General features: G+C 44.3%; 1 long non-coding RNA gene and 1 pseudogene across 1 annotated transcript; one reads left to right on the top strand and one right to left on the bottom strand.

Moving 5' to 3' along the window:
* The first annotated feature begins 1865 nt into the window (after positions 1-1865).
* Positions 1866-27641, top strand: LOC121445548. Its single transcript, XR_005973958.1, has 4 exons — positions 1866-2255; positions 3326-3404; positions 5978-6058; positions 26853-27641. It is a non-coding gene; the product is annotated as an uncharacterized LOC121445548 (long non-coding RNA).
* LOC121445547 lies at positions 12872-13199 on the bottom strand (annotated as a pseudogene).

Below are 27641 nucleotides of genomic sequence, written 5' to 3'. Positions count from 1 at the left end.
AGTATGCACGTATGGAGGGAGACCAGAGGGACAGCTTACTGGAGTCTGTTCTCCCCATTCATTTTTTTTTTTTTTTTGGTTTTTCGAGACAGGGTTTCTCCGTGGCTTTGGAGCCTGTCCTGGAACTAGCTCTGTAGACCAGGCTGGTCTCGAACTCACAGAGATCCGCCTGCCTCTGCCTCCCGAGTGCTGGGATTAAAGGCGTGCGCCACCATCGCCCGGCTTTGTTCTCCCCATTCCTAATGCGGATCCTGTGAAGTGGATTGAAAGCAGGTCATCAGGTTTCGAGGCAGGCGCCTTTATGTGCTCAGACATCTCTCTAGCTCTTGGGTAAAATTCAAAACAGATACTTTTGAGTTTTATTTGTGTACATGTGTGAAAGACCCCCACTCACTAAGCAGCAGTAATGCCATTTTGCAAGGCTTAAACTTTGGAGCAACGCAAGTAATTAGAGCAGGGAAGTTCGACTTGAAAGCAAGGGCGAGAAGCCAGGCGAGATATCTGCGGTCAGCCGGTCAGCCACCTGGCCCCAAGCGATAAGGAACCCGCAGCTGGCCTGCTCTAATGAGAACATCCCGTTTGCTTAGGGAAACGGGGGATGCCTATAGTCAGCACATGTGCCCAACTTAGAATGTCAGTAATTCACTCCCCCTATGAAAGATCCCAGCTTATCTGCTGTAACGTCATTTCACAAAGCTTTTGACGAACGACTGTAAGTGCAGAGTAAGGTCAGGGTCCCTGGCTGCAAAACAGGATCTTTATATCCATAGATTAGGACAGGACATCAATTAACAGGATGTCTGTTCCCATACATCTGTGCTGGGAGAGGAAAAACCCCCTGTGCCCCTGGCCCCATTCCAACTGACCACTAACAATGCGTTTGCTTCTGTAATCTGCTTCTGCTGCCCTCTTTCCTATAAAAAGACCTTCCCCCAGTCTGCAGGCGCGCTTGTCTTCCGAAAGACTAAGTCGCCCCAGGTACCTGTGTACTTAAGTACTTAATAAAGCCTCTTGCTGTTTGCATCCGAAGAGTGACTCGCTGCTCCTTGGGAGGGTCTCCTCAGCCTGAAAGACTGCCCACCGCTGGGGTCTTTCATGTGCACACGTTTGCCTGTGTAGCGGTATGTGCACATTAGTTCAGCCAGCGGTGGGGGCAGGGTTAGCTCCTCCAGGAGTTACAGTTGCGAGCCCTTCATCCTTACATGGATACTAAGTGACTGAACTTTTATCTTTTGCAAGAGCAGTAAGCACATTTAACCACTGAGCCATCTCTCCTGCCCCCGTGCCTCTTGGTGCAATAGGTAAAATGAGAATCTTCTTTTTAAAACGGAGGTTGGGTTTTGTTCTCTCCCTTTATTGATAACACAGGATCCCTTTCTAATTTGTGTAGTAACCAGTATTGGTGAGAATGCCCTAAGCCGAAGGGGTTATTGTCAGCCTCTGCCCTGTGACTTGCCCTATAAATTTCCTAGAGACAAGGCATAATCTCGTAAGTCTTTATACAAAGTTTGTGGACAATCCCAGGCATATGGCTTACTTCTCCAGCTAACGTCTGTAACATGTGGATAGCCACAGCAGTTAGCAGCTAAAGCAATCCTGGTGGCTAAAACTACAGATGCTGCTCCGACACAGGTCTCAGAATGCAACACAAAGCCCTCTTCTACAGAAGCAGAAAGAAGAAACTCCAGAGGGGAAAAGGAAAACAAAGGGAAGATGGGCAAGAAGAGGGGGAAACATATAAAACGAGCAAACACAGGCAGCTTTTAGAGGAACCGCGAGCGGTCAGTCATCTGCGGAAGCCGCCGCTGACTATCCGGGTTACGTAGCTGGCGTAGCCATTTGTGGAGAGCGCGGTGCGGATCTGGGACTATTCGGCTGTGATGAAAGCTCGTCTGTGTTTCCCCCTTCCGTCCCCGTTTTCTTGGCGCCAGAAATCCAGTGTTGTATAACGTGTAAAATGGCCGGGTCGGGATATATGCTTACTTCCCTGGATTAGCAAGGCAGCTAGAGGATGACTCTATAAGGAGAGTGGAGAAACTGGCCAGTTAATATGTCTGCCAGAGTGAGTGCGCGGCCTCGCTCTGGTCAGAGAGGTGACCCGGACATCGGCCACTACTCCGACCACGTGTTCTGCCAAGCGGGAGGAGTAGCCGCCTTGCATTGCATGTTTCTCCCCTACTTCACTGTACGTGATAAATGATCGGTCTCCGCGTCACCCGGCCTCCACGGATGAGCCCGTCAAGTCAGCGAGGCCGGTTCGTACCGAAAGGCTCAGTATAGAGGTTTCCTTTCGTTTTCCTTTGTCTAATTGGGATTTTACGCGTACCGCGAGTCTCCTAAATGTAGTGTTTACTTCAGCCCTGCAGAGGCCTCCACGATCAGCGTAACCTATTGGGCCTCAGCTCTTTCTAACAAAACTTAGTACTTTGATAAAACTAACTTGTTTGTAACATACTAATTATGGTATGTCGAGCTTTCCTTCTATGCCTTTCATATGTACCCCAAATGAGGACCCGAGTATAAAACACTGAATACGTGGTTTGGAAGCAGATGAGTGCTTATTATAATAGGACTTAAAGAATGTTCTGTTGTTTTGTTGTCCTATACTCATTTGGTCAAAAGAAATTTCATTATCTTACTTAGGTACTGCTGAATAAAGTTTGAGTTGTTGCAATCATTTGGAAGCATTAATGTAGCAATATTTAGGGAAAAATACAGATATTACTTGACCAAGTATATGGAATACTAAGGCTCAATATCTGGAATTCAGTAGTCTGACTTTTAAGAATCCATCCTTCAGAAAGAAAAGCAACAGTATATAAATAAGGATATGTAAAGTGGATGCTTGTGCAGCTTTCTTTTTGTGGCAAGTAACAAGAAATAACCTGAGTATCCATCAGTAGCAGAATGTTAAAAAAAGTTTGTATATTTGTTCTTTGGTATAACAGATGTTATAGCTTGTTACATTAAGTTGGAGAATTCTATGATCTCATTTTTTCCCATGTATGTATCGGGTGACAGGAATGTTAAAATGAACTTTATGTTTTAGAAAATTATTTTGGCAGCATTATATGTTGTGAGCTAATTAAGACAAAATACACACGGAATAAAACCAAACATTAACATTATAGTTGAACTTTTGCTGTATTTGTCAATGATTGTATCTCACTCTTTTGCCCTCCCCTAGAGTAACTATAATGCCTTTCGTCCTGAGTATTGGTTATAGAACCCAGGGCCCTGTGATGCTAGGCAATCATGCTACCCCTGAACTGTATCTAGGCCTCCCTCTTTATTAAGATTTATTTTTAATTCTGTATGTGTGTAGGAATGTGCACATGAGTACAGCTGCCAATGAAAGTCAGAAGAAACCATAGGATTCCTTGGAGCTGGCGTTACAGTATAGGGTAAGAATCTTAATTTTGTAGAGGTACAAATAATTAGGCAGAGTTTAATGATGTGAATGACTTCTCCAACATAGATCAACATTTTGTATTGTATCATGAAACATACAATACATTTTATTCATTAAAACAGATTGCATTTCTCTCGTGCCTAAAAAGAGCTGTCAAATTCACATTTACTTGGACAAAACCTATTTTCAGTCATCCCCCCCTTTTTTTGAAACAAAGTCTTAATGTAGCCGAGGCTATCCATGTCTCTCACTCACCACTTCTAACTCCCACCTTTCCCAGCTTGTGTCTCTTATTTCCAGATATTACTACGTTAGCCGAGGCTGGTCTTAAAGTTGTAATATTTCTGCCTCAGCCTCCAAAATAGCTGAGATTACAGGCCCAGCTTCTCCATTTCCCCGGCTTTTTTTTGGTGACATATGAAGTTCTAGCACAGTTAGTCTTTTGCATGAAAGCTCACAGTCTCTTGTAAATTTGGCTCCAAGGGATCCAACCCATCTTCTGAGCTCCTTGGATACCAGGCACGTGGTACACAAACATGCATGTAAGAAAAAAATCATTCATACACATGCAATAAATAATTTTTTTTGTCTTTTTGGTTTTTTTAAATATGTATTTATTTTTATTTCGTGTGCATTGGTTTTTTGCCTGCATGTATGTTTGTGTAAGAGTTTCAGATCCCCTGGAACTGGAATTACAAGAAGTTGTGAGCTGCCATGTCGGTGCTGAGAATTGAACCCAGATCCTCAGAAGAGCAGCCAATGCTTTTAATCACTAACCCATCTCTCCAGAACAAATTGATTTTTTTAATAAATAAAAACAACAAAAAATTTTTTAAAAGTATTTTCATTTGCATAGGACATTACAGGGCCAGAATAATGAGTCCTTGTCAGTTATTAATCTCTATTACTTATGGATACAGGGCAACTATTCCCACTGCATAGATGAAGGAGGCTTTGAGCAAAGCTTTAATAAGTTCGAACATCAACTCCGAGTCACTTTAAATGGTTCTGCAGGCAAAGAAAGCCACATCTGAGTCATGGGAATGCTGAATTCCTCAGGACACTGATGGCTTTAGTTGAAATTACACTTTTGAAGAATGAATAGTATAGGGCCTGAGAAACCAATTTGGAATGTTATCTTCATTTGTGTAAAACACTTTCTTGTCAGTGGATCTTTCTGCAGAGCAGCAGGTTCAGGAATTTAGCTCAGTAACTGGCAGTCTGAAGACTGTGGCTTCAAAGAGGCACATAAGTGGTTGGACAGGAGAGCACCAGGGTACCGGTGATGAATCTTATCCTCTCTGAGATGTTAACAATATAACAGGTTCTATGGAGACTTGAAGACCAGAAATCAGGCAAGTTATACTCCAGTATTTGGCTTTGCATATGGATCCCCAAAATGACCTTCGTTGTAAGGCTCAGGAGAAAAAACCCAAAAAACAAGAAACCTGCTGCTCCTCTTTTCTGGCCAAACTGAAGGCTCTGAGTCTATGCTCATACCATTTGTTTTTTTTAAGACAGGGTCTTACTATGTGGATCAAGCTGAGCTGGAATTCCCAATCTTCCTGCCTCAGCCATTGTTCATCAGACTTACGGCTATTAATTGACTCTCAGCAGTTGAATCAGCACTAAAAAACAGACAAATATTTTAGTTTAATAATTTCAATATTCATTACATATTTAAGTCCGTAACTAATGCATGCTGGTCTGTTAAAACTATGTCTTTTGCCTTTATTATGCTGTTCTACTTTCCTTTCTAGCGCTCTCATATAATACGCTGATCAAGAGCAACATAGAGGGTGAAGGGGTTTGTTTGGCTTGCACTCCCTTAGCATAAGTCCACTATTGAGGGAAGTCAGGGCAGGAACTCAAGCGGGGAATTGAAGCAGAAACTACAGAAGAATGAATGTTGTTGGCTGGCCCATTCTTAGCTAGCCTTCTTATACAGGCAGGACCACCCACCCAGGGAATGAGACTACCCTTAGTAGACTGAGTCCTTTTCCGGTAGGCCAATGTGATCTATGCAATCCCTCAGATGACTGTAGGCTGTGTCAAGTTGATAGTTAAAACTAACTAGGGCATGCGCATTGTCTCTCTCTGTCTCTGTCTCTCTCTCTTTCTCTCTCTCTCTCTCTCTCTCTCTCTCTCTCTCTCTCTCTCTCTCTCACACACACACACACACACACACACACATTTACTTCTTAGTTTTTTTTGGAAAGTCAGGCATGATGTATCCAGTAAAAGGAACTCCAGTATCTAGGCTTTCACTCCTGTGGTAGTAAGATGTCTGGGTGTTCTGTGTGCTCCTGATCATTCTGGCTTTCAGCGCTTCTGTGCTCCTGGGCTGTGAACTACAATTGCCTGCCCCTCTAATTATCTCACCCTCTCTGTGTAAGTAGGATATGATTACTAGAGAAATGTGGCTTGGATATTGCCTTTCTACTAAGGGGAAAGCGCAGGCTGGAATTGGGTACTTGGGTGTGTCCCTTTTCCATGTCCTTTAGTCTCTGATAAAGCAGTTTAGTTTGAGCGTTATTCAGAAGAAAATGCTCTTGTGTATTGCAGGAACGGCTGAATGTATATGAAGGTGGCTGTACCTGCTTCCCCTCTTGAAGCATATTTTCTCTGATCATCATGAAACCTGAGGTAAAAGTCATAAAGAATTTTTGGACTCTGCATGTCATCGCTCTCCCTGTGCCCAGGGTTTATTTTGTTGTTGTTCATTATTCTCTCGCTGAGATGAGGTTTCTCTGTGTAACAACCCTGACTGTCTTAGAACTAGCTCTTGTAGACCAGGCTGGCCTTGAACTCACAAGACTCGCCTACCTCTGCCTCACGAGTGCTGGGATTAAAGGCCTGTGCCATCATAGCCTGGTTAGAATGACAGTTTTCAAGCTCTGAACATTCTGGACGGTAAACCAGAAATCCTCTATACGTTTTTGGCACAGCTAGTTAGTTTCCATAAAACTTCTTTTTTTAAAAAAAAAGAATATTTATTTATTATGTATACAATATTCTGTCTGTGTGTATGCCTGCAGGCCAGAAGAGGGCACCAGACCTCATTACAGATGGCTGTGAGCCACCATGTGGTTGCTGGGAATTGAACTCAGGACCTTTGGAAGAGCAGGCAATGCTCTTAAACACGGAGCCATCTCTCCAGCCCTCCATAAAACTTCTGCTAGGAGTTTTGGATTACTTAGAATCTGTAGGTCTGTTTGGAGAGCATCGCATTTCATTAATGCCCCCCTTTTTCTTTTTCTTTCTTTCTTTCTTTCTTTCTTTCTTTCTTTCTTTCTTTCTTTCATTTATTTATTTTTTTGGTTTTTTGAAACAGGGTTTCTCTGTAGCTTTGGAGCCTGTCCTGGAACTAGCTCTGTAGACCAGGCTGGTCTCGAACTCACAGAGATCCACCTGCCTCTCCCTCCCAAGTGCTGAGATTAAAAGTGTATGCCATCATTGCCCAGCTGGTTTTCAGCATATAGACAATGTTGAATGGACCTTGTTACACATTCATAATTTCGGTATTATAGCAGTGTAATAATGATGTTTTTCCTTCTGTTGCATAAATTAGACATTACAAATTTTCTGTTTATTGTGGCTTGTTTTGAGCATATTAGTACATTGATTTTTCTTTTGAGACAGGCTCTTATGTAACTCAGTCTGGCTCCAAACTCATCCTGTAGTTGAATCTGTCCGTGAACCCCTGTTCATCTTGTCTTCATTTCTCAACTGCTGGGATTACAGATGTGTGCCACTACACAGTTTTCACATGGATTTTCATTACTGGCTTTGTATAGTTTTAGCTTGATGAAACACTCTACTGCCTATTTGTTATCTTTTTTGTACATTCTTTAAGGTTTTCTTTTTCCTTTTTTTAGCCCCCTCTCCCCAGTATTAGGGTTGGAACTCAGGATGGAACATGCTAGGCAACACTCCACCACTGAACTTCAGCCCTTGAAATTTTTTTTCTTTTGAGGCAGGGAGTCTTCCTCCCTCAGCATCTAGAATAGGTGGGATTGCAGAGATGTGTCAGTGAGCCTAAGTTGCCTTGGGATACTCTACTCTAGACAGTTGTGTTTCCATCAGTCTTCTCCTTGTTTTCTCTCAGCCCTCCTTTTTTTTTTTTAAATGATACTTTTTTATTTATTATGTATACAATATTCTGTCTGTGTGTATGTCTGCAGGCCAGAAGAGGGCACCAGATCTCATTACAGATGGTTGTGAGCCACCACGTGGTTGCTGGGAATTGAACTCAGGACCTTTGGAAGAGCAGGCAGTGCTCTTAACCACTGAGCCATCTCTCCAGCCCCCTCAGCCCTCCTTTTTTATTTTCTTTTTTTATTTATTTATTTTTTTTTTTTGGTTTTTCGAGACAGGGTTTCTCTGTGGTTTTGGAGCCTGTCCTGGAACTAGCTCTTGTAGACCAGGCTGGTCTCGAACTCACAGAGATCCGCCTGCCTCTGCCTCCCGAGTGCTGGGATTAAAGGCGTGCGCCACCACCGCCCGGCTCCTTTTTTTATTTTCTTTTTTTTTTTTTTGGTTTTTCGAGACAGGGTTTCTCTGTGGCTTTGGAGCCTGTCCTGGAACTAGCTCTGTAGACCAGGCTGGTCTCGAACTCACAGAGATCCGCCTACCTCTGCCTCCCGAGTGCTGGGATTAAAGGCGTGCGCCACCATCGCCCGGCTTCCTTTTTTTATTTTCAAACCTTATTGAATCGACCAGAACCACCACTGTTCTGGAACTCCTGTGTTGTATTACAATCTTTTGCCTTCCTTCCTTCCTTTTTTCTCTTCTTTCCTTCCCCTCTCTTCCTTCCTTCCTTCCTTCCTTCCTTCCTTCCTTCCTTCCTTCCTTTCTTTCTTTCTTTCTTTCTTTCTTTCTTTCTTTCTTTCTTTCTTTCTTTCTTTCTTTCTTTCTTTCTTTTCAAAACGGGGCTCTTCTGTATAGCCCAGGCTATCCTGGAACCAGACTTTGAACTCAAAGATCTGCCTGGCTCTGCCTCCTGAGTGCTGGGATTAAAGGCGTGTGCATTACCACCTGACATTTTATTACAATCTTAAGAGAACTATTTTAGACTTTAAGCATTGCTGACTTATTTTTGCATACTCTATGTTGTGGCAGCATTTCCTTCTATTCCTATTTAGCTAAGAAGATGTGTGTGTGTGTGTGTGTGTGTGTGTGTGTGTGTGTGTGTGTGTGTGTGTAACTCCTAGATACACCAAGATACATGCAGGCAAAACACAAATGCACATAAAAGAAAGAAAGTTACAAACCGCTATGCATATAAGGCCAAATTAGAGTCCTTTATTGGCCAGCAATGGAGAACAGGCTCTTGCCCCAAAGAACACTCAGCACCGAAGTTCAAAGGTAGAACCTTTGTAAAGGAACAAAGCATAATGATGTCATTGTCAGACGTGGGTCAGGGGAACCTGTAACATTTGTTTTGATTATACAGTCAGCAGATATTTTGATTATTTATCTAGACCATGGTCAGGGCCATGGAAAGTTCTGAATATGCTGCCAAGGTGGGCATGGCTTTTCAAGGGGTTAAGGACTGAAAGGTGTCTGAGCAAAGTGGAGTTAGAAGATGATCAGGACAAGATGGCGTTACCACAGTCACTTCAGCAGTAGTTGGGAATAAGTCTCTGTCCAGAGCAGTCTGCAAGCAGTCTACCACTGACCTGTGTTCCCAGCCCAGTTTTTGTTTTTTTTGTTTTTTTCGCTAATCAATTTTTTTTTCTTTTGGTTTTTCGAGACAGGGTTTCTCTGTGGCTTTGGAGCCTGTCCTGGCACTAGCTCTTGTAGACCAGGCTGGCCTCGAACTCACAGAGATCCGCCTGCCTCTGCCTCCCGAGTGCTGGGATTAAAGGCGTGAGCCACCACCCCCTGGTTGCTAATCAATTTTTTGAAGATAAAGTCTCACTTTGTAGTCTAGGTTACCCTTGAAGTCCCAATCCTGACTCAGCTTCACAAGTGCTAGGATTGCAGGTATGTTTCACCATGCCTATGGATTTTTTTAAAAGTTTAACCTCCCTTGTGGTCTGACACTAAACTCCATTGGCCTGTGGTATGTTTTGTGTATCCATACTTACATACATACATACATACGTTTTTGAGACAGAGTTTCTTTGTCCTGGGACTCACTTTGCAGAGCAGACTGGCTTCAAACTTAGAGTCCGCCTGCCTCTGCCTCCCGAGTGCCTTGATTTCAGGTGTGGGGCCACCACTGCCCACCTTGGTATGTTATCTTCTTACAAGCCCCATGATCTGAGTGTCTCGGCCACCCATCACTAGATTAATAGACGCTGTTGTACTGCCTTAAGAAACAAAAGGAAACATAGTTGCTGGGGATCTGAATTCAAATGTTCATGCATACACAGAAAACAGTTTACCCTGGTAGCTATCTCCCAGGCACTAATTCCTTTTACACAGTATTTTATTTCATTTCATTTCACATTTTGGTACAGGTTTTGTACCAAGAGCTACTGATCTGTATTTTTATTTTTCTTTACTCACTTGCAATCTCATTGGTTTTGAAATCAGGGCATCTGGACCAATAGTTGAGGGGCGGCTTTTGCTTTTCGTTTGTTTAGGTAAGCTGATGTTTTTGTTGTTTGTTTGTTTTTGGTTTTTTGAGACAGGGTTTCTCTCTAACTTTGGAACCTGTTCTGGAATTAGCTCTTGTAGACCAGACTGGCCTCAAACTCACAGAGATCTGCCTGCTTCTGCCTCCCGAGTGCTGGGATTAAAGGCGTGCACCACCACCGCCCAGCTTGTTTCTGTTTTTAATGTTTGTTTGTTCCTGTTTTAAAGGCAGAGTTTTACTTTGTAGCCCAAGGTATCCTTGATGTCACTCTTAGGAGGGAACAAAATTAAACTTAAGCTTAATTTCTGCTCTTGTTATCATATTTAACCATTAGTTTGTATTAATTGCAAGCTAATCTATTGTTTTTATCCCAGGCACGCATGTATGTGTGCGCGTGTGTGCAGGCATAGTAATTTGGAGTTCAGAGATTAACTTCAGGTGTCTTTCTCTATTACTCTCCACCTTGTTTGTTTAGCTTTTAAATTTATTTTATGTGTATGGATGTCTTGCCTGCTTGTATGTCTGCATACTACTGTGTGCTTGGTGCCCAGGTGGAGGACAGAAGAGGGAACTTTCCCCTGGAACTGGAGTTATAGGCAATCGTAAACAAGAGCTGGGAATGAACCTGGGTCCTCTGGAAGATCAGCCAGTGCTCTTCATTGCTGAGCCATCTCTCCAGCCCCCACCTTATGGTTTTGAGACAGGGTGTAGAGGTTTGAATGAGATGTCCCTCATAGTCTCAGGCATTTGAATACTTGGTCCCTAGTTGATGGGTGGCATTGTTTGGAAAAGCTCAAGGGGTCCAACCTCGTTGGCATGGCACGGGATGCAGGTTTTGAGTGTTTAAAGACTTGCACCATTCTGACTTCACCCTCTCAGCATCATGCTTGCTCCCAGCTGCTCTCCTGCTGCCATGCTGCTGCCTCCACTCCACCCTCCTGGACTAACCCTCTGGAACTGTAAGCCCAAAGAATCTCTTTCTTTTCTAAGTTGACTTGATCATCTTTTATCGCAACACTAGAAAAGTAACTAATACATAGGGTTTCTCCTGAAACCTGGAGCTGCTCGCTTCAGGCAGACTAGCCGGCTAACGAGCCCGTGGAATCCCACGTGTTTCTGCCCACTAGTGCTGCAGTGTGCCACCATCCCCAGCTTTTACAGATGGGCTTGGGGTCTGAACGCAGGTCTTCATTGGTTGCAGAACCAACACTTTACTCAATGAACTATCTCCCATGGCTCTTGGTAAAACTGTCCCACGGTGTGACTCAAATGAATTTATGTCCTTTTTCAATGGAGTATTTGAAGCCTATGAAGGAGCCCAAGAATAGCTACTCCCAAATATGATGCTCTGTTATTTATACTCATTATAGTAAACGAGAGCAGAAGATTCTAGAAAAGTATAACTCTGTCTGCTTACAAAGCTCAGTGCTGCTGAAGAATATAATAATTACCTCTATACTCTTTCTTGAATTCTCTTTTTTCCTTTGAGACAGGGTTTCTCTGTGTAGACCAGGATGGCCCTGAACTCAGAAGGCATGCACCACTACTCCTGACTCTTCTTTACATGTTCATTAAACTGATTTTGTCACAGGGAGAGAGACTGGAAACTATATACACATAGACATCCCTTTGCCACACACCATTGCCTTGTTCTCAAGCTTCGTTCAGTGGTCCAAAGTAAAGCATCCACAAGCCGGGTGATGGTGGCGCACGCCTTTAATCCCAGCACTCGGGAGGCAGAGGCAGGCGGATCTCTGTGAGTTTGAGACCAGCCTGGTCTACAGAGCTAGTTCCAGGACAGGAACCAAAACCACAGAGAAACCCTGTCTCGAAAAACAAAAAAAAAAAAAAAAAAAAAAAAAAAAAAAAAAAGAAAGGAAAAAGAAAAGCATCCACAAGCAGTTGTCCATCAATAACGATGGTTCTCAACCTTCCCAATGCTACAGCCCGTCAGTGCAACCCTCATGCTGTGGTGACTCTCAAGCATAAAACTATTTTCATAGCTGCTTCATAACTGTAATCTTGCTACTGTTGTTAACTGTATCACAAATATTCTTTGAAGATAGAGGTTTAACTGGGTCGCAACCCACAGGTTGAGAACCACTGATCTATAGGTTCAGTAGAAAGTCCTAGCCCCATTCCATGTTTCTCTAAGTTCAGTGAAGTCCCATAAAAATCCCTTTACTATACTCCCCTGAACTGTACACACACCACCCTTTCCTGCACCCCAATGGAAAATGGGCATATGTAAGCTTCTGAACTATTCTTGATTACTTCCAAGCATATAACATGTTTGTAAGCCTTTTCTCTTATTTGATTTGATCTCTCACTTCCTTCTAGGGAGCTTTTATATAGATTGAGTGATCAATCAACTAGTTTTCTCTGCAAAACTAGACCATGGTTCTTCATTCTTTAGTTTATTGCTTTCAGCTAGTTAGAATTTCCTGTTTGCTGCTCATCACCAATTCTATTGTGACTGGGAGCATTCCTACACTGTTGCTTTCTCTCCCCCCCATCATTGTGTTCCAGATCAGTTTTCTTAAGGATGCCTTTCTGGGCTGTGTCTCCCTGGGCTCCGCATCTGTCCCACTGCTCTGCAGCTGAAGGCAGAACACGTGGCTTGTTTTTCTTGGAGTGATACCCCAGCTTTACAGGGTGTTTGACAAGGAGCTACGACCTCTGATTTCCTAAATAATTATGTCACACTCAGGTGGCTTTTGTGCTATGTCTCAGAGGTCTTCAAGATGTTCCATGTAACTAGCTGTCTTTACTCCTGGAGTGGTCCTTGATTTTTAGTGTTTGATGACATTTTTTAAAGTTTAAGTTCCATTTTATTTTTCCAAGGTGTTTTCTTCTATCTTTATGAAGCCACTTTACATGGGCTTTGGGGGAGGTCGCGGTGCAGCACCAGCAGGTCTAAATCGTGGTGGGGGTGTTCGGTCCTTCCGAGTTTCCCGAGATCGATTCCTGACTACCTTGCTATGAATAGCACAGCTCACACAGTAATGCAGCTTGACATAGAGTTTGGGGAGCACATAAGCGTCGAAGACACTCGCTTCGGATATGTCCCTGATGGCAGCTGCCTCTACAAGCCTTGTCCTTGTCCTTGGGCTCGCAGCGGGCACAGATAGTGCAGCAAATTGGATGCACAAGGCCGCAGCTGTTTTTGGCACGACCGTTGTTTCTCCTTTTTTTGGTCATCTTGGAGCCAAGTCCCCGATTTATTATGTCTTAGTCTTAAAAATTAGGTCCTTGCGTCTTATGGTATTGTCCTATTCCATACACCTATTCTCTGCCCCCCTCCCCTAAATGTGGACTAAGTGTTTATTTCCACCTTTTCCTTGGGACCCCTTTTGTCCATTCACCAGGGTCAGATAGCTTTCACACTGGGCCAGAGGCTACAGTGTTTGTTGTCCTTCTTTTACTGAATAAGGATTTCTTTCATTTTGTAGAAGAGAGGAAGATCTGGGTAGTTTTTTGCAACTCTCCCCAATCTGTTTGTTGCTGTAAAACGGATTTAGAAGGTAGCGTGTGAGTATTGAGTGTCCTTTAACTGGTGAGTTGTCACTGCTTCTGGACTGTCTAAGTTGTGAGCTAGAAAACATGTGTATATAGTAATTCTGGTGTCTATTTAATTGTGTCAGTATATAGCTATCAGTGTTATGAAAGTAGACACAAATACAGAAGCATCTCTAATTCTAGTCTGAAATGGAGGTAGTAGTTGGTTTTTTATTTTTTTTTATATTTATTTATTTATTTATTTATTATGTATACAATATTCTCTCTGTGTGTATGCCTGCAGGCCAGAAGAGGGCACCAGACCCCAATACAGATGGTTGTGAGCCACCATGTGGTTGCTGGGAATTGAACTCAGGACCTTTGGAAGAGCAGGCAGTGCTCTTAACCTCTGAGCCATCTCTCCAGCCCCAGTAGTTGGTTTTTTAAAACTTTTCTCTGACAATAGGAAAACTGGTCATGACATCTCTTTTTTTATTTTTTATTTTTTTGGTGGGGACCTGGAGGCAGGAGCTGATGAAGAGGCCATAATGGAATGTTGCTTACTGGTTTGCTCTATGTGGGTTGTTCAACCTGCTTTTTTTTTTTTCAAGACAGGGTTTCTCTGTGGTTTTGGAGCCTGTCCTGGAACTAGCTCTTGTAGACCAGGCTGGCCTCGAACTCACAGAGATCCGCCTGCCTCTGCCTCTGCCTCCCGAGTGCTGGGATTAAAGGCGTGCGCCACCACCGCCCGGCTCAACCTGCTTTTTAAATAGAACCCTAGACTACTAGTCCAGGACCAATTACCTCCATCAATCACTAATTAAGAAAATGTCCTGTATGTTATGGAAGTATTTTCTACAGCCCAATCTTCTGGAAGTATTTTCTCCTTTGAGATACCTCCTCTCTGATGACTCTAGCTTGTGTCAAGTTGACATAAAACTAGCCAGCACAAATTCTGAGCCTCTAATGCAGGTGAATATCATCTCATTGTGCAGGTGAGGAAAGAAAGATCTTACGGCTAGCGACTGGGCCACATAGCTGTCTTTTTCAATGACTATTTTTAAACTTTTCCTTCCTCCACACATCAAACACTGGACCACACTTGCCCCAGGTATATAGACTAGATCTCAGAATGACGTAGACCAGGTTCCGGACCAGCTCTAGGTCCCTGCTAGGAGCAATTTATAAACAGAGTGTTTCATATACTTCTGGGACAGAAAGTAGACTGGGGAAGCCGGGCGGTGGTGGCGCACGCCTTTAATCCCAGCACTCTGGAGGCAGAGGCAGGCGGATCTCTGTGAGTTCGAGACCAGCCTGGTCTACAAGAGCTAGTTCCAGGACAGGCTCCAAAACCACAGAGAAACCCTGTCTCGAAAAACAAACAAACAAACAAAAAAAAAAAAGTAAAAAAGAAAGTAGACTGGGGGAAAATGTCCCATAGAAGGGCAACATACGTACCAGGACACCGAACATATCACATTCCAACATATACAACCAGGCATGGTAGCTTCTGTCTATAAATCCAGTCCTGGGAAAGATTAGGCAGGAGAACTACCATGAGTTTTGGGCCACCCTAGCACACATACACTCAGAAAAGCAAAACAGGGCTGGGGTTATGGTTCTATGGTCCAGCACTTGCCTATATGTGCAAGGCCCTGCTATGAGGAGGTACAGATAATCAAACTCAAAACACCAATGTAAAATTTGCAATCTTCGTTCTACTGGTTATTAAGCCAAGGGCTTCACACATCATAGGCTAGCACTCTATCAATGAATTATATCTCTTTTGGTTTGCTGTTTTTGAGAGACAGGGTTTCTCTCTGTAGCCCCTGACTGTCTTGGAACTTTCTGTGTAAACCAGGCTCAGCTTGAACTCACAGAGATCCTCCTGCCTCTGTGTCTGAGTGCTGGGATTAAAGATGTGTGTCAGTAGGCCCAACCTGAGTTACATCTTTTACTTATTTTTTGGCGGGGGACACGGGGTTTCTTTATGTAACAGTCCTGGATGTCCTGGAACTCACTCTCTAGACAGGCTGGCCTCTAACTCAGAGATCCGCCTGCCTCCACCTCCCGAATGCTGGGATTAAAGGCGAGCACCACCACTGCCTGACTTTAACTTAATTTTTTTTTTTTTAGTTTACATGTTCAAGGCATCTTCCTATTGTTTCCCAGACTTTTTTCATTTGGGTCTGTAGCCCAGGGAGGCCTTGCAGTAGCCGTCTATCCTCCTGCTTCAGGAATAGTTGGGGTTACAGGCTGGGCCACTAGACCTACCTAAGACCTGAACTCTTAAATCTCTTAGGGAAAAACTTAATACAAGTCCTTGAAAAGGATTAGTGCTCACACATTGGAAGGGTGGGAGTTATCTTGCTTTTGCACAGTCAACAAAATCAAAATCAGATTCCTAATTGACAGAACATACTGCGAGAATATATGTGCGATGGAGTTAATGTCCCGAATAGCTAAGGAAGTCGGACGACTAAATCCCAAACAGAACAAAACAAGCAACTTAATTAAAAAATGGGTAAAGGGGCTGAGAAACCACTACTCAAGAAATGAGAGGTATGTGGAAAGGGTCTCTGATCATCAGAGAATGGCAGACTAAATCCACAGTTAGATGTCAGCATACAAGAATCGGGTGTGATGTCTCAAGAAAACGATCACACAATCCAGAGGATTTCAGCAAAGCCAAACATTTTCTTCCTGCTGAGGGCCCACAGTTCGGCCCTGTATTTGTACCAAACAACAGACCCAAGAGGAGGTAGAAGGACAGGAAATGGAAGGACTCGGGGCCAATGAAATCTGAATTTTAATGGGTTCATAGTCTAGAGACAATCCATTTGGCCTCAACATCTGTGGCTTTAGCTTTCTAAACCTGGGTGTAGTGGATCCATTGTGCAATGCCAGCTACCTTCATGGCTACACAGGAGTGGAGAGAATCACCATATATGGTCCTTTTAAAGTTGGCTTCAGGGCCCCTTTCATTATCCACTTGACCCAGACAGTATTATTGGGCTTGAATGAGGGAAACTGGTCAGGGACCCAGAGGTTGGTTGGGTCTGTCAGACAGTCTGATGCCAAACTTTATGGAAGACTAGAGGGCCTGTGGTGACTAGTTTTATCTTAAATGAAGCTGTTCCCATCTGGGGTGAGCACTGTATCGTCATCTTTCAGGAGTTATCATCTGAGACAGTCATGGATGAACACCTGCTGGCTGTTATTAGGCAAGAGGATTGATGGCAATGTGTTGCACACCAGGCTAGGGAAGCCTATTACCTCCGAGCCCAGACTTTGGAGTATCACCTACTCCCGAGGCTCGGGCAGCACCCTTGAGACCTCAGTTAAGCAAAAAACTCACACCATTCACAGCTCACACACCTCAGGCCTGCCCATCACCGGCCTCATGGCTCGTCTGGCTCCCGAACACCATCCCTTGTCCAGAGACACCATGTGGGCATATGACTGTGGCCTAAAGAATCACAGAAGCTCCCCACCAATCACAAGACATAAAGGTTCCATACAATTTCTTACTTCTGTTGACTGTTGATCTCCTGGTGTCCCCCTCAGAGGGGTGCTTACATGCAGGGTAGAGTGACCTGTCGTCTGTGGGAGTGCCACATTGACCTCAGCAGAGAGACGTGAACTGCATGGAGGCATGGGAGATGAGGACCTGAAGGCCTGTGCTGGCCAGGCCTGTGGTGTGTGAGCTGTGACTGGTGTGAGCTTTCTGCTTGACCGAGGTCTCGGGGTGCAGCCCGAGCCTCCGGTGTAGATGACACTCCAAGGTGTGGGCTCAGAGGTAATAGGCTTCTCTTGCCTGGCGTGCAACAGCATTGGTTTTCTCAAACCAGACTCGAGAGTGTTCCAGGAATAGGGCCTCATATTAGATCACACAGGCCTTAGACAACCAGAGTTCTGATGCTCCTCGGACGAGGGCTTCAGCTTTATGGAGGACTGTGAGTATAAGATTCTGACCCAGAGTTAACCTGTTGGCTTTTTTCATGAAACTAGCAGTAGCTGCCACAGCTCTTAGACAGGTGGGCCATCTTGTGCCTTCAGGGTCCAATCATTTGGACAGGTATGTCACAGGCATTTCAAAAGCTCCAAAGTTTCAGTTAAAACCCTCTTAGTACAATGCCTTTTGTTTCATGAACAAACAGATGAAAAGGCTCTGAAACATCTGGAAGTGCTAGGGCTCCAGCAGAAGTTGGAGCTGTTTGTCAAACTTCAAACACCTTTTGTTTAGTTTCAGTCCAGATTAGGGGCTTAGTGCCCGCCTCCCCAGCCTTTGCTATTTCTGCAAACTCTGGTATGCAGAGGCAGCAATAACCAGCAGCACCTAGGAACTCTGGAACCTGTGTCTTATAAGTCTTTGATGTAAGGATCTGAAGGGCGGCAGCAATCCTACTCTGAGACATGGTCCTTTCATCTTTCCTCACCTGGTAGTCAAGATAGATAGCCTCTGATGTACAAAGTTGGGCTTTCTTAGCCGATGACACTCTGTTCTATAGCCCAAGGTCTGTAACTCTTGCAGCAGTTCCTTGGTGGCCATTTTTTTTTTCGAGACAGGGTTTCTCTGTAGCTTTGGAGCCTGTCCTGGAACTCCCTTTGTAGACCAGGCTGGCCTCGAACTCACAGAGATCCTACTGCCTCTGCCTCCCAAGTGCTGGGATTAAAGGCATGCGCCACCACCGCCCGGCCCTTGGTGGCCATTTTATAATCTATTTTTTCCCAAGAAACCTCTGACAGAAGGGCAAAAAGTCTGCATTTAGTGTCTTTAAATCCTGGGGCAACCTGGTCCAGGAATGCTGCCTACCGTAATCCCCCTCTGGGAATGTCCATTTAGAATCAAAGATATCTTGACTCACCTTTGCCAACAGGAGGATAAAGAATGCATCTTTCAGGTCCAAGACAGTGCACACCTGTTTCTCTGGAGGAATCAGACTCATGAGAGTACATAGGTTTGGTACTATTGGGTGGATAGTATTGATCTCCTTACTCACTTCCCTCAGATTACAGGTCTGTAATCCGAGGTCTCAGGATTTTTCACAGGCAGAAGTGGACTCCAGGGAGACTGGCAGGACACCAGGATGCCTGTCTCCCTAATTCAGGCAATATGAACTGCAATTTCCCCTTTTGCTTCCAGGGTCCTTGGGTATTATTTAATCTGCACAGGGATAGCCGAACTGGTTAGTTGAACTTGGTGTTGGGCCAGTCCTGGGGGTTGGTTTCTGCTCAGACCCCCAGGAATCTTTGTTGTCAATCTGAGAGATAGTCCAACTGTATCTTTTGATTGGAGGCAAGATTTGCTGCAAGGAGATATTCTTCTGACAGAGGGCAAGGCACCAAATTTTGCTGGGTATCTAGAAGTCTGTGTCTCACCATCAGAGGTGATGTGGTTTTCAGTTTATGCAGAAGGCTCGTTCCAATCAATTCTCTTTTGTTAAACACCCTTTGAGCTATCTCCAGCAACTGGGACCTGTTGAGACCTTTAAATTGTTGAATTTTGTTGTTGTTGTTGTGTTTGTTTTATGAGACAGGGTTTCTTTATGTAGCCTTGGCTGTCCAGGAACTTGTTAAATGTGTAGCCCAGGCTAGCCTTGAACTCACAAGAGAGATCTGCCTGACCTCTGTCTCCTGAGTGCTACGATTAAGGTCATGTGCCTCCACCACCTGGCTATAACTTTTTTTCTAATATCTGGGACTGGGTGACAAAGGCAATCTTCTTAGCAATTGTCTTTAATCATTCTAAAAAGGGCCCAGTGAAAACTGCTTAAAGTCTGCTTAGTGTTGGAAAACCCATTCTATCCAGGCTGTATTGTCTGGCAGCAATTGTCCTGCCTGTCTTGGGAGCGGTTTTTCAGAGAATGGTGGGTTTTGAGTTTTCCAGTTATAAAGATCACTGATTGAAAAGCAGACACAAATTATGAAAGTATAAAGAGTGGAACCCCAGCTGGCACCCCACCCTGCATGGCCCTGGGGAACTTTCCCCCTCCTCTGGGGATACTTAGAGCAGGTGGTGGGGAGGGAGCAGAAGGAGTGAGAGGCATGGGGAACTATTTCTCCCTCCCAGTATTCCTCCCACTTAGATGGCAGAAGGACCCTTCCCAGCCTCCACACAGGGACTGGGACTGACTGAGAGGGAGTTCAGCAGCAAAACAAGAGAGCACTCAAGGAGTAGACAGGTGGGGGTTTGGGGTTTCTCTGGGCAACCTGATAGAGACAAAAGAATTCAGGTCCCCAACAAGAGGACATAGGACTTAAGCGGGGGTGAGGGTGGGTGGTTCTCATACCAGAGAAAGCCACTAGTCAATATAGGGAAACAGAACTGACAGAAACACATAGAAAGACTCACAAAGAGACAGACAGTAAAGACAACTGGGCAGCCACTCCACAGTCATACATCTGAACAGACCAGGAGAATCCAGTCATGGCTGGACACTGGATCAGTGGCTGTAGTTGCTCGTTCCTTTGGGTTCTAAACAGACTTCCCTCAGAAGGTGACAGACCAGGTGACTCTTTTTTTTTTTTTTTTTTGGTTTTTTCGAGACAGGGTTTCTCTGTGGCTTTGGAGCCTGTCCTGGAACTAGCTCTGTAGACCAGGCTGGTCTCGAACTCACAGAGATCCGCCTACCTCTGCCTCCCGAGTGCTGGGATTAAAGGCGTGCGCCACCATCGCCCGGCCCAGACCAGGTGACTCTTATTGAAGAAATTTAGACAGCGGTGTCAGAGGGGCCTGGACCACTGCAAGCACCAAGATCTTATCTTCCAGTGTTCTGTGATATTTTTTGCATCTTTTAGGAGGGAGTCTGTGCCCATTGTGGTCTATAGCCTGTGCCAAGACCTGGGAGTAGGTCAAACTGGTGAGGGTCTCAAAAGGATCTCAGTGGGATCTCCAAATGTTGCTGGGTGGAGACCCAAAGACCACTCAGCATGACAAAAGTCCGAATTGAGACTCTGTATCAAGCCAGCCAGCAATTGCCTGGAGAGAAACACTTTTATCACAGAGCAGCACCAGAATGCATTTTACAGGGAGCTTTTAAAGGAAAAGAACACGAGAAAACAATACCCTGATTCGGAGTTGCAGGGAGAAGTAAAGCAACCAAGCAACTGAACAGAAGCCTAAGAATATGCAGTTAGTTGAGGCTTTTCAACCCTGAGTTCCTAGAACAGGATTGGGTGCTTTCCCATAGGACTTGTGACAGTGGGGGTAGAAGAAAAGAGGGATGTGTGTGTCAGTTACAGATCAAACCAACGATGGCTCCAACTGAGACAAGATAGAGGAACCTTTGCCTCTTCATAATTTTGGTTAGCCTCCCTGAAGAGTCTTTGCATAGTGCTACTGGAAGCTTTCTTTTTAGGAATGAAGTCCAACATTGACTACCAGTCACCACAGATTCCCCTTTTTGTGCCAGCATCATATTGAGGGCTAGTCTATTTTCCCACACCGTTTCCCAGGTGAGCTTTAGATAATCTGCTGTACCCTTAATAGAGTACTTTGGATGATGGCGCACGCCTTTAATCCCAGCACTCGGGAAGCAGAGACAGGCGGATCTCTGTGAGTTCGAGACCAGCCTGGCCTACAGAGCTAGTTCCAGGACAGGCTCCAAAGCCACAGAGAAACCCTGTCTCGAAAAACCAAAAAAAAAAAAAAAATCTTTGTTGAGTTTAAAACACACCCTTTATCCATCCCACATTTTTATTTATGTTAGATTGCCAGTATAAGATTAACCCAAATACTAATGCCCTTTGGTTTCTAGTCTTAAACTCATTGGGGCTCCTCTTGCACTCTAGTGGAATTTCTAGAAACATGAGGATCAATGACATCCCATTTTAGATTTAAAAAACCATTGGGGAAAAAAAAAACACTGGAGTTGCCCTTGGTAGGTTGATGTTAGGTTGTATTGAAAGGGATAACCAATTGGACCAGGTTCTAGTTCAACTGGTTGGTAAGACTTTGTGTTATGATCTACTAAACCTCTACTCTGGCAGTGCTCAGGCTCGTGTGGTATCATAGCTCCTCAAAGGCATGGAGGTTCCTACCTTCAGACACATTTCCCAAAAATTCCAGCTCCTCTCCCCACCTTAGGAGACAGGAGGTATAACTGTTTCCTATCAAGGAAGGTCAAAGAGTTGAGGGGATGGTTTTTGGCTTAGTTCCCCTGTGGTTGGGAACATAAGGGACTAGGATTTAGAAGACATGGTTCCCTAGGCCATCTCATCCTGGAAAATGAAGACCATGCATCTCATCCCTAAGGTGTCTGATGTCCATCTGAGCAAGAATGAGACCATTTGAGCTTCAGACCTACCTGCATACAAGAGTAACAATAGTACCTATTTAATGTGCTGACAATATTTGATCTATTCCAGCCAGTTTCAATCCTTACTATCTATTTGTCTATCTTAAATCAATCTTTCTTTCTTTCTTTCTTTCTTTCTTTCTTTCTTTCTTTCTTTCTTTCTTTCTATCTATCTATCTTTTCTTTGAGACATGGTTTCTCAGTGTATTCCTGGCTGCCCTGGAACTCGCTCTGTAAACTAGGCTGAGCTCGAACTCAGAGATCCACCTTTCTCTGCCTCCTGAGTTCTGGGATTAAAGGCGTGCACCATCATCATCCAGCTTAAATCTTTAATTTTTAGTACCTGCATTTTTTAATTTATTTATTATGTATATAGTGTTCTGGGCACCAGATCTAATTATAGATGGGTGTCAGCCATCATGTGGTTGCTGGGAATTGAACTCAGGACCTTCAGAACATCAGTCAGTTCTTTTAACCTCTGAGCCATCTCTCCAGCCCTACCTGCATTTTTTGAGTCATCTTTAGGAATCTCTGGCTTAGAATTGGGGCTAGTTTGGGTAACTACCCTTACAGAAAAATATTCCCAGAGTCTCTATTTCCCTAATAAAATTCATATACACATAGGCCATATATCCCAGTGATGAATGATGATGAATGAGACTTTGCTTTAAAAAAAAAAAGTTACACAGAAGGTTCTTGCAGTTTCCTGGATTGCCCTTCACTATTCAGATTTTGTCTTGGCATTTTCTAGGACTTATGCCAAGATGCTTGGGATCCATCAGTGAGACACTCCCTTCACAGTATAGTGTCCTAAAATGCATCATCACAATCATGATGTGGAGGACACCTATCGGAGGAAAATTTAGGACACATACATTTGTTCACCCAAGAAAGTTCTCCAAGTTTCCACAGGGTAAGAAAGCTTCCTCTCCACTTGAACTTTAACTGTTTATTTATTTTAATTTTTAAGTCTGAGAGCTAGGGGAAAAATTCCACTCCACCACCAGAGTCAATGAACTTGAAGTGACAGAATAGTCCCTGAATATAAGAAAAAGTAGGAAAAAAAAAGCACATGCAGAGTCTAAAGTTCCCCTAGGTTAACCCTGTAATTACAGTTGGAGATGATGGAGACTTACTTCCCTTGGCTAGGGTAGAGAGGACTACAGCCCCAAAGGTAGCCAGAAAGATCATTTCTTCTTCCAATAAGGTTCTTGCTATGTACGATCAACTGTTTGTGTTATTGTTGTTTTATGTGTAATACAGTTTATGTATATGGCTGCTTTGTGTGCACATATGTCTGCACAGCACATTCATGCAGTACCCACTGAGGTCAGAAAAAGATGTCAGATCCCCTGGAACTGGAATCAGAGACAGTTGTGAGTTGTCACGTGGGTGCTCAGAATTAAGCCTGCTTTGCTGTTAGTTCTAAGTATAGTTTAGCATCCTTTGTCTCTCCCAAGAAACCTCTTCAGTTCCTATTATCAGGCCTATGTCTATTATTAGTAATATTTCTATGATTATTCTAGTTTCTTCACTAGAGAGACATCAGCTTAGCCAGGTACAGAATTGGGGCCCCAAAACTGATCCTGTTGATCTGCCGTCCCATACCACTGAGCCTCTATCAGAGGCATCTGTTTCCTTTGGTTCAAGCATTATCTTCCTATTACTGGAACATGTGTACCAGAGGCCTATCTGGAAGATTTGTTCTTATTGGTCTCAGGTCTTTTATCTCTCCCCTTGCTGGAAGGAGAAGCCCATTGTCCTATCCCTATTTTGTGTTGTGTTGTCTCAATCAGAGGCTTAACCTCCTTCCCTCTTTTTTCTATCCTGAAAACTCTAAGGATATTTCACAGAGGCCTCTTTCTTGGCTACTGGTGGGTAACAGCAAATTCCTGACTAGATAGCTCCAGGACAGAGTCCATGTAGACCACCTTACACCATATGAGGGTGTGCTCCAGATCAGCACCCCTGTAGGTCCACATGGAAGTTTCTCGTACTCTGTCCAAACTGCTTTCTTCATCTCCGGCCAAGTCCTATCTGAGAAATTTAGCTTGAGAGTTCACAGATACTTTAATCTCGCACATTTCTGAATAGCCATGAAACCTTTAAGATGTCCTGACCACCAAAACAGTTCTAAGATTTTTATTAATTAATCAATTAATTTTTTGCTTCAGGTGCTGTGTTCCCAGAAACTTACCATTTATCCTAATGGATCATTAGGGATAATTACAGGGAGAATTTTCAAATCTTATTCCTTCCTGGAGTTATTCAACAACACCCACCTTCAACCCCACACTGGGGGCTTAGTCACGAAGCTCATTTTTTGTGGCTTTATTTTTGATCCAGGGTTTCTGTTGATTTTGGAGCCAGAGAGTGTCTCCACATCCAGGGCCCCTCCAACAAGGCTGGGGTGTGCACCTCCTAGGATGGGAATCTGTCCCCAAGATCCTTGGTCTCAGAGAGAGCTGTACATTTGGCACCAAGTTGTAAGAAATGGACCTAAGGTCTCAAGAAAATGACTGGCCACATTATCCAAGTTAGACAAAAAGGTTTTCCTTCTGCAGAAGGGGGCATAGCTGTGCCAAATCAATTAGGCAAGCACACCCAGTGGGGGCCCTACTAGGATTTTATTTCTAAGGGAAAGGAGGTCCCGTGCCTCACATTCTTATACAATTTGCAGATTCTAGGGAGAAATGAAACCTGAGCACATATTTTGATTTCAAGAAGTGCTGACTCTGAGTGAATTTGAGTTCCTGCCAAGCAGCTTCTTTATTACACACACGCACACAACGGCACAGGAGTTTTGTCTTATTTAACTCTTTCGTAGAAAATCCAGTACATTTCTTTTACATTTCCCACAGCCTCATGCCTGCACAAACGAAAAATAACATACATTTAAAAGGACAAGGAGACAAGAGGATCCTGTTATACTGAATGGAAATGCAACTTGGTCTATAACAGTATAGAAAGTACCGGAAAAAAATTACAGAGGAATTCACAAATGAAACCAGAATCCTGAGGAGTTCATGGTCAGGGTAACTTTACTTATAATAGGCAGATATGGAATCACACAGATGCACACAGATGAATGGATAAAGAAGACATGTATCAGCTGGCATGGTGGCTTACACCTGTAATTCCAGCACTCAGAAGTTAAGGCACATCAGGCACATGCCTTTAGTCCCAGCACTCAGGAGGCAGAGACTGGTGGATGGGAGTTTGAGGCCAGTCTGGTCTGCAGAGTGAGAGTGAGTTCTAGGGCAGTCATAATAAAATAATTAAAAATACATGTTCAGTTCACACGGGAGCCTGGAGTCTGGGCTGCAACCTGTGGCCTTTTTGGTGTCCAAGGGCCATGCCACGGCCAGAGCCATGCTGGTATGAATGATCTGTGCTGCCACCTGGGTCCATGGTGTCCTCTGAGCCCTGACTGCTGCTTAGGGACATGTCTGGGTCCACAAAACTACAGCGTCCAGGGTATGAGTCGTGTCTGTGGCTCCGGTTGCAACCAAGGGCCGTGTGGTTGCTTAGGGTCTGATCAGCCACCTGGGACCATGTTGATGCACAAGGGCCATGCTGCAGCAGGGGCCATACAGATCTGAGTGGCACATACTCATACTGTGCCATGGTGACATCCGGGCTAGGGCTGCAACTGGGGATGGTATCTGGTTCTGTGGCCCTACTGCAGCCAGGGTCGCTGTTGATGTCCACGGCTCCTGTTGCTATCGAGGGCCATTCAGATTTTTGGTGTCTGGGCTGCCACCTGGGGCCATGCCAATCTGGGTGGCCTATGCTTCCACGCAGAGCCAGGATGTCATCTGGGCCAAACTGCTGCCAGGGGGTCATGTCAGGGTCCACGGTTCTGCAGTAGCTGGGGTCTGTCTTGATGTCTGTCACCTCAGAGAACCATTCATGATGAAATAGGAGGCCATCCTGAGCCGGCCTCGCTCCTCACTGGAGAGTTGGCCCCTGCACTAGAGAGAGATGGTGCCAGCCCTCATCACCACAGGCTAGGAAGAACTGATCCTGAGGGCATGGGCATTGGGGATCTGGCTCCACCCTTTACCTGAGACTGGCTGTTCCAGTGACCTGGACTGACCAGTTCAGCTACCACTCAGGCCCACAGCCAGGCCTTGGGTTAGCCCACCCTACCATCTACACCTTCTAGGACCTGCTGGAGCTCATAAAGGGACTGGTCCTGCCAAATGATACCTGCAGGATCTCCATGACTTGGGACAGCTGGGGATAACCGAGAGGAGTCTTGGTGAGAATCCAGTGAAGATGGTGTACCAGAAACCAAAGGCCTTGAACCAGACCAGTGACTCATTGCAATGAACATTTGCGAGTACAGCTGATTGGACAAAAGGGTGTACTAAGTGATATATTGAGGGTCCCCATGCCACCAGGATGAATGAAGAGGTGTTGGAGAGGTGGAAAAGATGGAGAAGTGAAAAGGTTTTTCTTTGGTTGGTTTTGATTTTTTTAAGAATTTTCCTTTGGTGGGGGTGCTTCAGGGGTGAGAGTTGGATATGGGAAGACTAGGGGGGGGCAGTGAGTGGAATTAGGATATAACCTGTGAAATTTCAAAAAAAAAATCAATAAAGAAATTATATTAAGCCAAACAGTGGTGTCACACATCTTTAATCCCAGTACTTGGGAGGCAGAGGTTAGTGGATCTCAGTAAGTTTTAGGCCAACCTTGTCTATAAAGTGAGTTCCAGGACAACCAGGCCCATTACACAGAGAATCCCTGTCCAGAAATTATGTTAAATTAATACACGTGTATGTATGTTCATGCAAATATTTTTGCACAAGTAATGATCATGGTGTCAACGTGGAACTCATAAATATTCTCTCTACACAGCTTCTTTTTTTTTTTTTTTTTTTTTTTTTTTTTTTTTTGGTTTTTCGAGACAGGGTTTCTCTGTGGTTTTGGAGCCTGTCCTGGAACTAGCTCTGTAGACCAGGCTGGTCTCGAACTCACAGAGATCCACCTGCCTCTGCCTCCCAAGTGCTGGGATTAAAGGCGTGCGCCACCACCGCCCGGCTCTACACAGCTTCTGACTTATAGGAATTACTTGCCAGAACAGCCAACTCCAGGAGAGGACCTTTCAGATTCCCAGACTCCTTTCTATTTTAAACCTGCTGCTAAGGACAAAAGATATCAACTCAAGGACCTGTGCCACACAGACACAATAGCGGACAAAGGACTGCTTGGCCCACTCTGCAGAATGGGAATGTCTCAAAAGGACACACACGGAGGTGGCTGTGTGCCAACAGTGACAAAATCAGCTAAAGAGTCACCTCATCTGCTCTGCCAACAGCACCAGCATCATGTAGAAACGTCAACCTCTAGATTGACCTCTGTTGTCCAAGATTCTTGGTAATAGGGGTCCTTTTATCTGAATCTTGATCTACAGGAAGAAAAGCCCCCAGGACACCTCGGGAAGAATGACCTTCAGAGTTGGCTCTACCTCTTGAGAGGTTCACCACAGGTTTTGCTCCAGAAGTAGCTCATTTCTTTTTAAAGAAATGTGTATCCATTTATCACCCGACGAGTATTTATATGAATTCCACAAACAACCTCTAGTGGCTGCAAGCATAAAGAGAAACACAATTTTAAAACAGAAAGACAAAAACAAAAAATCTAAACAAACTAAAGAACAAAAACAACTACAAAAACCAAAAACGAAACTTGATGCTAATGGTGGCTGTATGTCCAAAGGGCAAAAAGAGGAAGTCTGAAGTTTAATTACTAAGTAAACACCACATGTGGGGAGCACAGCGCTCCTCCAGATTACTTACCACTCTGTAAGCAAACACTAGAGACAAACGGGAAGCTGAAA

Source organism: Microtus oregoni, unplaced genomic scaffold (genome assembly GCF_018167655.1).
Source record: "Microtus oregoni isolate MIOR12 unplaced genomic scaffold, Mior012 000203F_ref0000192, whole genome shotgun sequence".
NCBI lineage: Eukaryota > Metazoa > Chordata > Mammalia > Rodentia > Cricetidae > Microtus > Microtus oregoni.
The sequence above is the reverse complement of the archived record's forward strand: the minus strand, read 5'-3'. Positions and strand labels throughout refer to the sequence as shown.